Source organism: Rhinopithecus roxellana, chromosome 14, assembly GCF_007565055.1.
Source record: "Rhinopithecus roxellana isolate Shanxi Qingling chromosome 14, ASM756505v1, whole genome shotgun sequence".
In the NCBI taxonomy this organism is placed as follows: domain Eukaryota; kingdom Metazoa; phylum Chordata; class Mammalia; order Primates; family Cercopithecidae; genus Rhinopithecus; species Rhinopithecus roxellana.
The window spans coordinates 31,677,016-31,693,081 of record NC_044562.1 but is presented as its reverse complement, the minus strand read 5'-3'; the positions used below and the strand labels follow the sequence as shown (position 1 = coordinate 31,693,081).

The window sequence follows — 16,066 nt, the reverse complement described above, 5'->3', positions numbered from 1 at the left end:
TCAACATTATGGGGTGGAAGCACAGGAAGCTGGAATTTTAGGAACAGAGGTGGTGAGAAGGGACAAAACAGAGTTTAGGGCTTAGGACAACCATATTATTTGAACACATACAAGGAACATGTACTTCAGACAGGTTATCCCATTTAATCCTTCCAACAAGAGATTCAACAAGCAGTAGCCTCTTTTCACATATGAGGCTACTGAACCTTACATATGAGGCTACTGAACCTTACAGCAGAGAAATGTGTTGGCAAAGGTCACACAGTGATGAGTGGTTGAGCTGGGACTCAAACCCAGGACAGCCAGACTGCGAATTCTACACTCCTTGAGGCAAGGCAAGTCACCTGGATGCTTAGAAGACAAGACAGAGTAGCGATGGGGCCAAGGGAGTATGAAGGCATAGGTGATGGGAGGGGCTGATCCAGAGAAGCACAGAGAGGCGGAGGGGATGAGGTATGGCACCCTGCTGGCCGGGACCCCCAGCTCCTAAGAAGCACAGGGAGGGAGGAACTCAGGCTGCTGTGATTCAGTGGCTGGGCCTTCGGGGAGAATTTCCGGAGCCCCAGACAGCTCTGTGCAGTCTAGGAGCCACCTACCCAGTGGAGACACTGAGCCATTACTCACAACTGTTACTCACTTTGCCTCTGCACCCACGTCCCCATCACATCACTTCCTCCCACTCTGTTCCCTTTGGGTGGCCAAGTGGGGCAGCAGATCTTCCCCAGTCCCCTCCCTCGCTTCATTGGCTCCAATCCTGCCAAGTGTATCCCCACCTGAGTCACTGGGACACAGACAGGAGATTCTGGCCAGTCCAACCCTGACAGCTGTTGCCCTCTGCTCTGTTCTGAGAAACCAAGCTGCCTGGAGGAGTGTCACTGGGCAAAGAACGTTCCAATTCCAGTGCTGGAAGGACCTCCCCAGCATTTCAGTTGGCATCCCAGCAGATGCCTGAAGAGCCAACAGGATCCTACCTCCACGCTGGACAGCTCTGCCAAAGGCCCCAAAACTAGGAGCCTCTCTGTTCAGAAAGATTCGTGGACTTGCAGAATTTCAGCACTGCTGAAAAGACAGAACGCCCCTAACTCGAACTTCTCATTTTGCAATTGAGGAAACCAAAGCCCAAAAAGTGGAAGCAATTTGCCTAAAGTCTCACAGTGCCAAGAGGGACTAGCAGGCCACCTGACACCCCTGCCATGGGTCCTTCTGTGGCACTACACAGACCTCTCTCTCTGCCCCAAGTCAGAGCAGGCCCCTGAAGTTGACTCTCTCACACTCCTGTTGCAAAGCAACACTGAAGACAGGAGATCTGAAGGCAAGGTGAGGAGGGGGAGGAAGGAGTTGCAATCAGACAGTGGTTACTGGGGAGGAATCACTTTCCAACAGTGAAGGGGCACTGGACTCCAGGCCACCTACTCAGAGCAATCTGCCCAGGAGGCAGGGAGATGGACTGCAGGCCCCCGGAGGCTCTGGAGCTCAAGGGCCAGGCCCTCTGGCAGGAGATGATGGGAGGAATTCTTAGGGTCCCAGCTGGGAACTTGGGAGAGTCCTGGCCTCCTCTCCAATCACCTCTCCTCCCCCAGCCCCCATCCCTCACCCTGGCTCGCCCCTGCTCTCCCAGGGCTCCAGCCTGGAATCCAGGCCTGACCACTGCCTCCGCTCCCACGCTTGGCTCAGCTCAGCCGGCCACAGCAGAGGCAGCCACATGTGTGGTGGTGGAAGCCGTTTGTGAGCCACTGAATTCCTTCTAAGCCTCCATAGGAGCCTCATCTATCTCTTGTGCTCTCCCCTCCCACTCTGGGCAGTTGCACTCATCCCAGCCAAGAAACTCCTGCACCAGCCCCATTCTCTCCCACTGCACCAGTAATAGTAATAACAATAACAAAAACAGCAATGACAATCACCAAGGTTTATGCAGAACATCCTGCGTGCCAGACCCCGTTCTATTTGCTTCCTGCATTTTACAGGTGAGCAAAGGGAAGCACTGGCAGGTCAGGTAAGTTGTTCATGGTCACAGAGCCTGCAAGAGGTGGGGTCAGGATTCACATGCAGACCATGTGGATGCAGAGTCTGTGAAGTTGACCCCCACATCACGCTGCCTCATGAGAGGTCATTGCTCTAGGAAATAAATGCTGCTGAAATTCCCTCTCCATCAACACACAGTCCCTGAACATCTGCAACATGCCAGGCACCTGGCCTTTGAGACACTCAACATCCCATCTAGCTCTGGACAGGCAACCACTCTCTGCACTCACCAGGCCATGTAGAGCCAGGCTGGGCATGGCTGTCTCCAAGCAAACAGGCTCCTCCACCCTGACCAGGGAACACTGCTGTTCATTCATTCATTCATTCATTCACTCATTCAACAAACAGTGAGGGGCTACTGTGTTCCAGGCCAGATGGTAAAGGAGGCCTCCAAAAGGATCCTCTCGGTGCCTTAGAAATATAAGCTGCCTACAGTCTACCCTCACTCCTGCCTGCTGCAGTTCATCCATCCCAGGGTTGCGTGTGAAGACTTGCCAAGGATGGCTCTCTCCTGGCCTGAAAGATCTCCCAGGAAGGAGATTCCAGGGCCTCCTTGGCCTCCCAATCCAGGAGGGGTGGACGGTATGCTGGAAGGAAGCCCAGAGGGATCAGGGAGATGAAGTGACTTGGGAGAGGATTTTCCAGCCCCAGGGCTGAGGAATTTGAACATAGGATTCCAGGAACCCAGGCCCTGGCTTGAGGCCTGTCCCTAGGACTCCCCTGCCCAGTACAGCCATCACAGTGGCCCAGTTGCCTTTCCTAAATCACAGTCTCATCAAGTCTTCCCTATATTAAAACCCCCACCGCTCCCTTCTTTAACCTGGCTCAGAATATCCCCCACCCCGGTCTTGGGCCCCAAGCAACACTTTCAGGCTCTCCCCAAAGCCATCCTTTCCCACACGTGCCATTTTAAGCCTCCATATACTGTGAGTTTGCTCCATGCCAGGCACCGGGCTGAGAACTTTACAAATAGCATCTCATTTCATATCCACACTAGCACTACAAGGTTGGAAATATGAACCCCATTTTACAGATGCAAACACTAAGGCTCAGACCCATGTAGCAGAGCTGGGAGGGAGACCCACGCTTGTTACTGCTCCTTACCTGCATGCCACTGGGCCTCTGTGCATGCCTTCCCCTGTGCCTGAAGAAGTTTTTGCCCCCTTTCCTCCCTGCAAAACTCCTTCCCAAACTTCAAAATCCATCTCAAATGGCACCTCTTCTCCAAAGCTTCCTCCTCTCTGCCAGCTCACGTGAGCTGCCTCCTGCTTGACGTTCCCCCTGCGTTTTGCAGCAACACTCTGTCTACTCCCCTAGTCTCCCGACTAGATCGTGTCTCCCGGTCTTTCCTGCCTCATACCCAGCACCTTGACTGGCACAGGGTGGATGCCCTCAAAGGCTTTTAAAGTGAACAATCCAGCGGCCCCATGTGCCCCGCTGGACTCAGCTGCTGCCGCACAGTGTCCACAGAGGGTCCACCGGCACCGCCCCAGACCCAAGGAGCCGACCCCTGGGGCCGGCCCATCTCTGCCACCCCCAAATCATAGCCCAAACCCCAGCTCATATCCCTGGGTGGAGGCTTGTCCCCATGCCAGCCCCCCCTTCCTGGCTTGGCGGCCCCTCTCGCTCAACCAGCTCTGCCATTTCTGGAAGTCTCAGCCGGTGATTAGGGCCCTAATCAGCAGGACTTCCTGCCAGCGACTGCCAGAGGTGGGGGCGGGGCGGGGAGGGAAGCAAGGTCAATCCAAGGTGAAGTTCCACAGCGTTGGGACTGGGGGACGCCCAGCGGAGGCCCCGGGGAGACGGACTTACAGACCCCCCACCCCTGCACCTCTTCAGGCCTTCATTTACAGGTGAGAGCACTGAGGCCCAGCGAGAGAAGGGACTCAGGCGGGACTCCTCCAGAGGCTAGGGAAAGAGTCAGGCCTAGACTCAGATCTGCTCACTTGAGGAACACTGCTCTCCCACCCAGATGGACCCCAGGGTGAAGCCCCTCTCTTCGGCTTCCCCTGAAGCCCTCTTCCCCACCCCTACCACCTACCCCAGCACCAAGCTCAGCATTGAACCCACAAACTGCTCCCATACAGGGTGGCTGGAGACCAGCTGATTGCCCAGGTCTGGTCAAGGTCAAGGGGCAAAGGTGAGGCCCACCTCTACACGAGCAATGGCCTAGAAATTGGGCAGAGGTGAGCAGGGGCCAAGGAAGGAAAGCAAGATAGGGCCGGGCTGAGCTCAGGAACGCTCCCCAGCTGTCATCATCATCAACCCAAGCCCATTCTTTCTCCAAAAAAAAGCTTAATGCCTTTTGCAGCTGCAACTGGGCGGGCCAGGGGTCCGGAAATGGAGTTCACCCCCGACCCAGAGCAACCCCAGCCTCCCTGGGTGGGAACCGGGTTGGGTGGAGAATATAGATTGGCAGGCCTTGAGGGCTGACCCCTGCTAATGAGGAATGTCAGTGGCACCGGAAAGCAGGAGACCCCAGAGAGGGCAGAGGCCTGGGATGGAGAGGGACTATGGCCAGGAGCCCTACCCTTGCACGGCTTCAAAGCTCTCAGCTTATATGGCATGCAGGAGGAGTGGACATGGTTCTCCCCTACGTGCTACCAACAAGAGACTGAACTAAAGTTGCAACAAGAGGAATGCCAGTTCGATTTTGGGGGAACCTAGAGGGCATAAGACACAATAATTTGAAGCAGTTATTTGGGGATCCTACTTTAAAATGTAGATGCCACCTCTATGGGTGTAGCCCATGGTCCAGGCAGGCTTCCTGGAGGCCAGGCTAGGTCCTTGCTCAGCCTGGGAGTCTCCGATTCTGTGACTCTCATCAACGCATGGGATGGGATCCAAGAAGGGGAGCTCGGGCTGGTTTATAATAATGCATCTTGTTTACAGTGATGGCAACTTTCTCAGAGTCCTCCGTAAACACAGATCTGCATGGGCTCCCTGAACAGACAAGACCTCCAGAGGGCCCCTCAGCTCCCTGCCTGCCCTCTAATTGCAGAGAAAGAGAGACAGAATGGGAGCAGAGAAGATTCTGCCCTGAGATCTGATGCTAGGACCTCTTAAGGGAAAATGACACCAGCATCTTCTCCACTCTCTGGTCCCATAATTCTCTTCATCTTAGAGATGGAACAACAAGACAAGAGAGAGAGAACTCCATCACCACCACCACCAATAATAACCATAATAACTAACCTTCATTGAGTACCTACTATGTGCCAGACACCGCCCAAAGTGCTTTAAATAAATTAAATCATTTGATCCTCACACCCATACCTTGAAGCAGATGTTATCCCATTTGACAGTGAGGAAACTGAGGAGACCAGCTGATTGCCCAGGTCTGGTCAAGGTCAAGAGGCAAAGGTGAGACCACACAGCTGGTAAACCAGGTCATCATGAGATGAGCCCCAACAGTCTGGCACCAGACTCACATTCTCTGCCTCAAAACAGACCTCTCAGTCCAAGTCTAACAAATCCTCACCAGGCCCCATCAAAACCCTCACCCCTCTGCCCTCCATTAGTCAGTCATCTGTGTGTTGAGCAGCACTCTGCCAAGCACAGCAAGGATCACCAGAGAGGCCAGAGGTGCAGGCCTGCCCTCAAGGAACTTGTAATCCATCCAGAAGACAGGTGAGCAAACGGGAAACTTGCAAGGATCACAGAACACTGTTGGGTCTCTCTGAGGGAGAAGATGAAGGTCGAGGAAGGTCCCTGGGGGAAATGGACCCATGTCTGGGACCCCATAGTGGCCAAAGGGCCAGAATTCCCCCCAGCCATTCCTGTGACCCCTCACCCCCATCAGCTCCCCAGGCCCTCACCCTGCTGGTCCAGTCCCTCCTGTCTCCCACACCCAGGGCTGAACTATAGGCTTCCAGGGCTGAACTACAGGCTTCCAGCCCTAAAAAGGCAGGGACTGCACAGCCCAGACTAGCCCTGGAGGAGGTAGCGCCAAGGACTGGCTCGGGCCCACCCACCACCCCTCCCACATGGGCTCCGACTCCACAGAGACAAGCCTCTCCCCTTGAGGGATGGCGAGGTGAGGCAAGTAGGAAGATGGCCAAGTCCACCAACCTGGGTAGAGGCTGCACTGGAGCTCTCTAGTGTCTAGCAACCTCCCGGATGGGAAAGCGCTCCAGACCATCGGAGGGAAGGAAAGAGGGAAGGGCCGGTGTGACCTTGCATAATGGAAGTGGCACCAGGGAATGTGGGCACAGCCTGCCAAGCTGCCACCCTGCCATCCCCACCCCCTTGTCCCAGCTCACTTATGCCCACACTTCTGCAAGCCTAATAGCCCTAGAAAGCTAAGACCCATCTGGCCAGGGAGCTACTGAGCCAGGGGCCATTGGCGGATTGTAATGGGGACAAAGTCTAGGCCAGTTCTCCCAAATCCCAGTCTCCAGAAACCACCCTCTCCCTCCACCCACTTCTGACTTGCTTATTTGGAGGCTGGTAACTGGGAGGGCTTTCCTGCCTATCTCCTCTGCCCTCCACCTCCAAACATATCCCTCAACTGGGCCTCAGTTTCCTGGGGTCAAAGTGGCTTTTGGCTTCAGAACTAAGCCAAGAAACCAGAAGCACTGGCAGCCAAGAGCCTTTGCCTGTCACACTCGCTCCTGCCCTGGTGGCCCAGGCTCATGGCACACTCAGGTCTCCCGATCCTTCCCTGCATGCCCCTCCCACCATCACTGAGTCTCTTTCAAACCCCAGGAAAGAATGTCATCATTTAGCAGCCTCATGTAGTCCCTGACTAGAGAAGAGGGACTGAAGTTAGACATCGGAAAGGACCTCCCTCTCAGATGAAACCAAGACTGTGAGGGGGCTCCCCGGGTCAGAGGCGGTGGTTGAGCTGGGTGATCTCAGTCTCCAACTGTGTCACCCTCTCGTCAGGAGAAAAGGGGGCACAGGCATCCACAGAGGGGCTGTGGAGGAGGCTGGCTGGTGTAGGAAGGATGGAATACAGGGTGGGTTTCAAGCCCACCTGGAACCACTCATGGGCACTTCCATCATGGGAAGCCCAAACCTGTTTGGTCTGGGGAAAGCTTTGGTCCCAGCCCCCTCTGGTTCTCCTCTCACTGCCCATCTCAGGAAAAGCATGTTTGGAAAGGCCTGTGAGAGGTACTGCTCCTCCCCAACTCGCCCTCCTGAGAGGCCCTCGAGAGCAACTGCCTTGCCTTGCAACCCTCACCCCATGCCAGTTACGCAAGCCCACTTGACGCTGCCCGGACAACCCTGCATTATTTACAAACGTGGAAACTGAGGCTCAAATGAGACCCACGCCTGAGTTTTTCTGCATCTCAGATCTTGGCACTGCCCTCGGTCTGCCATCTCCAGGCTGGATAAGGAGGCCTGTTTTGGGGCGGCCAAACTGAGCAGGGGTTCAAGGTGCCCAACATCCCAGCACCCAACCCCAGTCCTTGCACACTGGCCCCAGAGCCCCGCAACAGGGAACAGGGAACATGAGCTCTAACTGCAGGGGTTGGGGGTGAAGCCTGTGTGCTTGCTGTCCCCTCGACTCCACACTGTCACGCAGCCTACCACAGGCAAGGGGCAGAGTGGGCCAGGAGGAATAGGAAGAACCTCAGAACCTTTGCAGGAAGCAGCTGGTGGCAGACCTGGTAGGCAGTTGAGCCACGGGTGTGAGGGAGAGGCACAGTGCCAGGGCAGAGCGTCAGGCTCTTGGTTCCTCACACATTGGCAGGAAGGAGGGGCCCCTGCGAGTGGTCTGTGCCCACGCCCTAGGCCAGAGGACACAGCTTCCTGATCCCCCATTCTGGTGTCAGAATTCCCCGACTCCAAGTATCCCAGGCCCTCAGCATCCCAAGAGACCATCCAGGTCATCGCCTCTAACCACATCCCAACCCAGGAATCCTTCCAAGCCGTTGTCCAGCCTCTGTCTAAACTCCCCCCAGGACAAGATGTGCTCCACCTTACAAGGCAGCCCATCCTCCTGCTGACCCACCAGGGTCCTTAGGAAGCTCTTCGTTCACATGAGCCGAGATTCCACCTCTGAGGCTCCTCTTCCTCAGACTAAACAAAAGTCCTTTCTGGCCCCCCTTGACTCCTGCTCCTATCTGGGTAGAAACAGGAGTATGAGTGTCCCCAGACTCCAAGCCTTCAGCCACAGTCCATCAGAGGCCAGAAGTTGGTCCACAAAACAACATCTTCTCTGAACCCATAAGCACCCCACCCCAGCCCCGCTCCACCTGGCCACCAGGTTCTCTGTGCTTATACTTCCTGGACACCACCACCTCCCTGGGAAATTCTTCACTGGGGCTTTGCGGGAAGTGAAGTGTGAAGAAGCATGGGATGAAGGATGGGGAAGCAGAGCCAGAAGGGCTCAAGGCCAGGCGCCTGGAAGAAGAGGGTCCCAGGTTGCCTCCTCCACCGCCAAGAACCCTCAGCTCCTGGTTACAGTGCTGGCTCCCAGCTCTGGTGGTCAGCCGGACTGGCTGAGACCCACCCCCGCCTGGTCCAGCCCACTCCTCTCCAACTCCCTTCCCTCCATGAGCAGCAAAGTCCAAGCCAACCCCAGGCTGGGTCTCTAGCGCTGATCCCATGTGGGGCTCTCCCACCCACCTCTCCATCTCAATCCACATCCTCCCTCACTCTCGCCCACAACCCTGGGCCAGAGGTGTCAGGCAGGGGGTGCCCCAGTTGTAGCAAGGGCTGAGGTCCAGGGAGACCTGGAGTGGGAGAGACAGAGTGACCATCAGCTGGCAGGGGCAGGTGCAACTTGAAGTCACATCTGAGCCACCATGGTCTCCACCCACCCCAGGCAGCTTTAGAGGGGAAGAGAGGGTGCTCCCCCTACACCTTCCCCACTGCTGCCACATCGAAGAGGTGGCTAGTACTTCCAGAAGAGAAGCCCCTGTCTCCAAAGATCCTGGCACCCCAGTTTCCAGGTCCTCCACCTATTCTCACCCCACAACCACCTGCCTGCCTGCCCTCCTCCTCCAGCTCCTCCCCACCCAGCACCTATCCTGTCCCCTAACCCCATCCCCTCCCCTGCAGGGATCCTAGCCTGGGAGCACAGCAGGCTTCTCCGGGTTCCCCCCGCCCATCGCCCCCACCCAGTTTCCTCTTCTAGAACAGTGGCCAGCCTAAAACATCTGGGCAGGCAGTCCTGGCCCAAGTCCTGGATTGGGGGTTGGGGGACAGACACTGAGGTCAGCTCTGTATGGATTCTCCAGCCTGGGAACGGGTGGCAAGCAGGGCATCAGAGTCAGAGGAGAGGAGGGGTGGAGGGAGAAGGAGGAGAAGGGGAAGGCAGCTGCCCCTGTCTGTTCATTAACCACCTGGATTAGCCATTTCTACCCAGAGGGATGAGGAAGGAGTAAGGGCTAATGGTTGGAGAGGACAGAGGGGGCACTCCTGCCAGACTGTGCCCATGGCCAAGGGAGCAGGGCCCACACTGAGGAGTGGAGATGGGAAAAGTGCTTTGACCCCTAACCTTGCCAGGCCTGCCAGCCCCTCCCTGCAACCAAGGTCAGACCTCAGGGAGCTAAGCGAGCCCCTAGGAGAAGAAAGGTGCCCTCATAGCAGCTCAAGTGAGTGACAAGGAAAGAGATGAAGAAGAAAAAATACTCATGCCCCCGCAATGGGCAGGCAAGTAGCAGAAGAGACCCCCAAGCTTCTCCCTCCCTTGGTCCCTGTGTCCCTCCCTACTTCCCCAGCTGGCCTCAGTCCCAAGCAGCCACTGACACCAGCAACTTCCCCAGCAAACAAAACTCCTTCTGACTGGTCGCTGTCTCAGAGCAGGGACAAGCCGCACCCCAGACATCCCTGCCAGAACCACAGAAACATCTGAAGACAGGGGACTGACAAGGTTGGCCTCTGAACAGCTTGCCAAACCCAGAGACATGGGACCAGGCAGGCTGACCTCACCTTCTCCTAATCTGATCTGTGGTCTTGACAGCATCAGTATCAACAGCCCAGCAGCCCTGGCCCGCTTCATTTCCCTCTACACACAAATCCACACGCACACTCACACACACGTACACCATCACACACGCATACTCATTCACTCACCTTTCCTGCAGAGGAGCCACTAAGTGAGGTGGGTGTCTGAGCCAAGGGACTCCCAGGACAGGGGCGGTGGCCAGTGGCGGAGGCAGCAGCTGTGGCTGGCAAGAAGCTGGTTTCCCAGAAGAAGGCAGCGAGTGAGCCTGTGTCCAGGCAGGGAGCAGGGTGCAAGGAGCAGAGCTGGTCCCAGGGCCACTGCTGGGAGCAACTGAGCAGAGGGCTCTGCTAGTCGGGTTCCCTCCCAGGCCAGCCCAGGGGGCGGGCCAACAGTGCACCGCCTCCTTCCCGGAGTCAGCCAGCAGTGGGCCCCCTCCACCAGCCATGGCCTCCTTTAACCCCTGCAGTGCTCTGCTGGCTGCACTCTAGCCGGCTCTGGCCAGGCCCTGGCAGGTCACAGACACCTAGGACAGGAGATCACCAGGGAATGTGGCTGCTCCTCCTTCAGCCACTGGCCCAGCAGCCTCCCTGGGGACAGGAGGGGCAGGGCCAGAAGGCTTGGGGGACAGGGGTGGGGACGTGGGCAGGGAGGGATCAAGACTCCATAGAAAAGACACAGGTGCAGAGAAATGGCCAAAGGGCTGCTGGGTGGAGAAGAATGTTTGCTGAGATGGTGATGATGATAATAATCATAATATAGCAACTCTTAGCTTTTCTACAGCACTCTGCTCTATGCTGTTTCCAACTCATTTTGTGACTGGAGGCCAGGAATCTCATTTCTGAACCTGCTTTTTTTTTTTTTTAGCTGTCAAATGTGAGATAGTAATCTCTGCTGTTTTCTCTGGGCTGAGTTAGGACATTTGTGACTGTACATTCAAAAGTCATTTAAGCTGAGCTCCAGTGAAGGAAATACATGCTTCAACTCTCTTTGAAATGGACCAAAAAAAAGATGGAAATTGACGGAAATGTGATAAAGTAAATATATTAAAGTGTTCATTGTAGAATCCAGGGAGTTTACCATATAATCGTTGCAACTTTTGTACATGCGTGAAGTTTTCCATAATAAAAATAATGGGGGAAAGTGATGTGAAAAGTCTAGAGCACCATATGAATGATAAAAGTGAAGAAGCAGATAGGATTATTTAGAAAGGAAGGAGAAAAGTTATTTGCTCCACACCTATCAGACGCTGGGCACTAACGACCATTAACTCTCACTTAGTCTTCTAATCACCTGGTTATGACAGCAGAAGATCATGACCTCGGAGCCCAGAGGTGACTTGTGGAAGTCCAAGCAGGACGGTGTGGAGGACCTCACACCTTAACCTGGCTGGCTCCAGAGCCGAGCTCAACACCACTCAGACATCCAGAGGTTGAAAGACCCTTCCTTCTCTTCCCCAGCTGGGCCAGTGGCCTGCATCTCTGAGCCTCAGTTTCCCCTGCAACACAAAGATCTTTAAGAACTTTTCCAGTCCTAACACACACTAATTTTATTAATTCAGCCAAACCCTTCCCCAAGCTTCAGTTTTCCCCAGAAGTACAACGACAGGGGAGTCCCTGAGAGGGTATAAGATTTTGGAGCATGTGGAGCCAGAGCCACAGGGAGATGGCCAGCACTTTGGAGGGCTGGCTCGCCCCCAATCAGGGACAATGAAACCCTTGGGGATGGGGGAGAGAAGGACACCTTCTCGGGACCTTATACGGGGAGGGCAGAGATAGAGGCATCGCTCCCCTCATCGTCTGCCTCCAGAGCAAGATTTCATCCTCTCCTAGCTGGAAAGAGGGTCTGGGTTCTGAGTCCCAAATTCCAGCATCCAGAACCCACCAGCCTCAACAGCAACCTCAATCTGTGAGAGTGTGGATGCTGTCCACAAATGGCAAGGATGGTGAAAGCAGAGGGACTATGGGGACAATTGGCCTAGTCCTCACTAGCCGTCGGCCCAGCCTCAAACCAAGTCTCCCACTCACTGGCCCTACCCGCCACCCCCACTGCAGACTAAGGGCCCCTCTGGGGCTTGGGTCAGCTCTGCTTAGGTGAGGGAAGTTGGAGGATCCTGGGTCTGTTTTAGCTCTCTAGAGGTGGATGTGGGGAGTGTGCTATAAAATTAGAACTCCTCCCACTAGCAGGTACCTAGAACAGCAGAATGCTCCATCTTCCCCTTCTCTTCCTTCCAACCCACATCCATATTAACCCAACTGACATCAAAGGGTCCCAGCTCCCCACTGTCTGCCACTTCCAGTCCGAGCTCTGCAGTGGAACATCCCGGCCTTTCCAACCTTCTCTCCCTCCATCCCCCAACCTTGATGGTCAGGCCTTTCTCATACACCATTCTCTCTCCTCCCTGTCAGCATTCAGGGCTCAATTCAGAAGCCATCCTCCCTGGATCCTTCTCCAGACTCACCACTTGGCGGGCACTGTCCCCTCCTCTGAACACCTGGGACTTCTGTGGCTCACTAACGCCCTGACATGCAGTGGGTCAGATGCACTTCTATGGCTCCCATTTTTGGAATGATGAGGGATTCGTTCATTCTTTCCCTACCCCTTTCCTCATTTGTCCAGTGCCCAGCACAAGGTTGACACATAGATTCTCAGTAAGTGTGGAATGAATAAATGAATGATAAAGAGATGGATGGATGGATATTCAGTTCATGATTGAATCAAAGGGCATTTTAAAACGCTTAATACAGCACTAAGCTGTACCAAAGATAATCCTATGAAGACTTTTATATTTGAAGCTATATAATCGCAGGCAGAAACACGGGCTTTGCTAGGACCCAGGACATCCCAGTCACATCCCACAAAGGTCTGTGGCAGATTGGGCAGGCGGGGGGGCAGGGGTGCTGGAAGACCCCTCCTCCAGCCACTCTCAGGAGACTTTGGAGGTTACACTGTCCATCCCCTACCCCACCATCACCCTTCTTTACAGCCTGCCTGCTCCAGCACCTGGGTATAGAACTATAAACCCAGCAAGTCCCTTGAAACCTTAAGAAAGGAAGTTGACAAGCTAGAGGATTTCACAGAAAAAGAGCAGCCTTCCTCCTTAATTCTAAGAGCTGCCCATAGCCCATCATCTATCCTCAGCTCTCCCCAGTGTCAGTTCCACCATCTCAGTCTCTCTCTCTCTCTCTCTCTCTCATTCTCTCTCTCTCTCTCACACACACACACAGACGCACATACTCTCTCTCTCACACACACATACACACACACACAGTGAGAATTGCTTTCTGAACAAGCCTGCTCAGCCCCCTGGCTCCCTCCTCCCAATTCTTCCTTCCAAGCCCCTGAGGACCAGGGTTCCCAGTGTCTCCACCTCCCATCCCCAGCCTCCTCCCCACCTCCTTAAGCCAACCCATGCCCCTCTCCTTGTCCCTACATCCCCCCTCCCACCCGAATGCAGGATTGCACATCTGGTTCCAGTTGTGGTTGGTCCCTTCAGGGGTAGGCCTGGGGGTTTCTCATAAACCTGAATAATACCAACCTTGGAGCCCGATGGAACTGGGGTAAGGGAGGGCAGGAGGCTGAAGGGGTGGGGGAGGGAGAAAAGACAACAGCAAGAGGTGAGGAGATGCAGAACCGAGAGAGGAGATGGCAGTGCCTGGCATCGAGCAGGCGCCCAGTGGATGCCTGTGAGCTGCAGACAGAGGCTGCAGAAACAGATGGCAGGAGAGCCAGGAGCAGAGAGAATGGGACAAAGAGGGTATCAGAAACGGAGACCCAGAAGGAGGAAAGAGATGGAGCTGGGGGTGGTGGGACAGAGCCTGGAGCAACAGAGAGGCCATTGAGGAGAGCAGGGAGCAATGAATTGTGTGTGTTGGGGCCAGGTGCTGAGTTAGGCACTTCCACTGGAAGAGAAGGGACACGACAGAAAGGGGACAAAGGACACAGAGAAGCAGAGAAGAAAGGAGAGGAGAAAGTCAAGAGAAAGATGGGGCAAGGTCCAAGCTTCATGAATCCAGTTTTCCCTGGCCTCTCAGCCCCAGCCCCACCCAGGGCCCCTCAGCGGCAGGGACAGGAAGGGGAATTCAACCCAGAGATGCCTTCATTTGTTCCTTCATTTCACTTTAATCAACATTTAAGATCCTGCCCTGCACAAAGCTTTTCCCATGTGTATTCCACACAGATGCCCATGAAAATGTGGGAGTGGCTATGATTCTCACCCCAGTCTTAAAGATGGGCTCAGAGCAGTGAGGTTAAGCAAAAGCACAAAGTGGCTAATGAAAGAGACAGAATTTGAATCTAGCTCTTCCAACTCAAGACCATGTCACCATATGACACAACTAGGAATTCCAGGTCCCAGCACCACCTCCGGAGGGCGCCACGTCACCCGACTCCCACGCTCAAGGGGCCAGACTCTCAGGTTCTTACAGCACTAAGGAGAAGTTCCTCTGAGCTGGGCTAAAAGCTGACAAGATTCCCAGCAGGGAGGGGTCCATTCCCCAAATCGTCCTGTGATGGGTAGGAAGTGTTAGTTTCTAGGGCAATTACTGGAGTCACCTCCTCTAGCACCCTGGGCCCTCACTCTCTTCTTCCCCCTCCATGACAAAGAAGGCAGGGCCACATGCCCAGGTCCCAAGGAGAGAGGCCACTGGGGCACAGCTCTGCTTTCTTCCCAAGATGTCCTGGGGCAGAGGCTATTCTGGGCCTCTGAATCCTGCTAGGCCCAACACACCCCGCAGGGAGCCAGGCCCTGGGGGCCACTCTAGGCATTCAATGTCTGTGCATTTGAACTGCACCTTCCCTCTTCTGACCATGCTGTCCCCCCTACAGCTAGGGATAAGTTTGGACTGTCTCCCAGGGTGCTTCCATCTCAGGATCACCCCCTATTGGACCCCCCTCACTAGGGCTCACTCCAAAGATGACCCGAGAAGCCACATTCACGCTGCTGTCCTGAAGCCTCCCGTCCTTGCCTTTCTTTCCTAATGTCAGGTCTTCTTCTATGTATCATCCTTAAAACTCAGGCCAGAAGGAGGCAGGAGTAGGGGCACTCCCTGCTCACCGCTGTGTTCTCTATGACATCTCATCGGCATGCATTTGCATTTGCATCCTCTCTCAAAGTGCAGAAATGTGCACAGCACCAGGCCCTTCGCTGCACACCCCCACCTCAGGAAGGAGAAGTGCTGGCCTTTCCACATTCCAGCTTCCTACTCAGATTTGTACCATAGTCTCGGGGCAGAGGATGGAAAGGGAAGGAGAGTCAGAGGAAAACGGCCCTCCAACAGCTTATCCCCAAGGCACACACTGGCAGCCCCTCCATCCTCTCACCCTGCCTGTTTCTAGCCAGAAGAGCACTTGGGTCCAGCACCAAGAGCCTCAGACTAGGAGTCAAGGCCTCAGTTTCCAACCCAACTCAGCCTCCAACACCCTTGAAGACCAGAGGAAAGTCTCAGTCCCTCTTGGCTTCAATCTCTGCATCTGATGGCCTTAAGGTCTCTTGCAGATACCCAGTAACATGTTTCTAGGCAGGTGTTGGTCCTTGGCAGAAAGTACTGCACACAAACCCCCTGTCTCCCCCTGAGAAGCACAATTTTAAAGCAGGAAGGACCCTGGGGCTCTAGCTGCCTCCAGGGCGGGGTTTCCCTTGGGTCTATCCCTGCAAAGACCACTGGTATCAGCCTGGATGCCTTCAGGGAGCCCTTGTTCCCATAGCATCACACCTACCATCCCAAACCCATTATTTTGAGGCATCTAGACCGGATAACTGGGGAATCCCCAGACCTAGACTATCTGTATCTCAGGAAGGTGTTGGCAGGATCCCTGATGAAATTCCTGGAGACAAGAGAGAAAGCTGAGTAGATTCCTAGCCAGCAAGCAAACGGTGTTGATGAATAGATCAATGTCAATTTCCTGACTTGCCAAAGGGCTATGTCCTCTGCCCTGGCTTGTTCAACATACTTATCAGTAACTTAGGTTACAACTTAGAAGGGAGGCTTACCAAGCACACCAAGGGAAAACAAAACAAAAAAAAGCACAAGGAAAAGCTAAGATGCTGAAGTGAACTGAAATGCAAAGCTGACTTTATAAATGAGCCAGAATTAGCAAGGGAACATTTTATTTTTCTTGGGGTAATGTCCAAAACAAGGGTTCTGA

The 16,066-nt window shown here is 54.6% G+C and overlaps 1 protein-coding gene across 13 annotated transcripts in view; it reads right to left on the bottom strand.

The window, feature by feature from the left end:
* The window catches only part of TNS1 (tensin 1), a 206,078-nt gene that overhangs the window by 136,153 nt on the left and 53,859 nt on the right, over positions 1 to 16,066 (bottom strand). For 3 of the 13 annotated variants that reach the window (XM_030916321.1, XM_030916322.1, XM_030916323.1), the window contains exon 1: positions 10,051 to 10,312. The exons of 9 other annotated variants lie outside the window; for them this stretch is intronic. The gene's annotated coding sequence lies outside the window, so the exon portion shown is untranslated. Of the gene's footprint in view, positions 1 to 10,050; positions 10,313 to 16,066 lie in introns of those variants that run through there. One more of the 13 variants, XM_030916324.1, reaches the window with a different exon arrangement.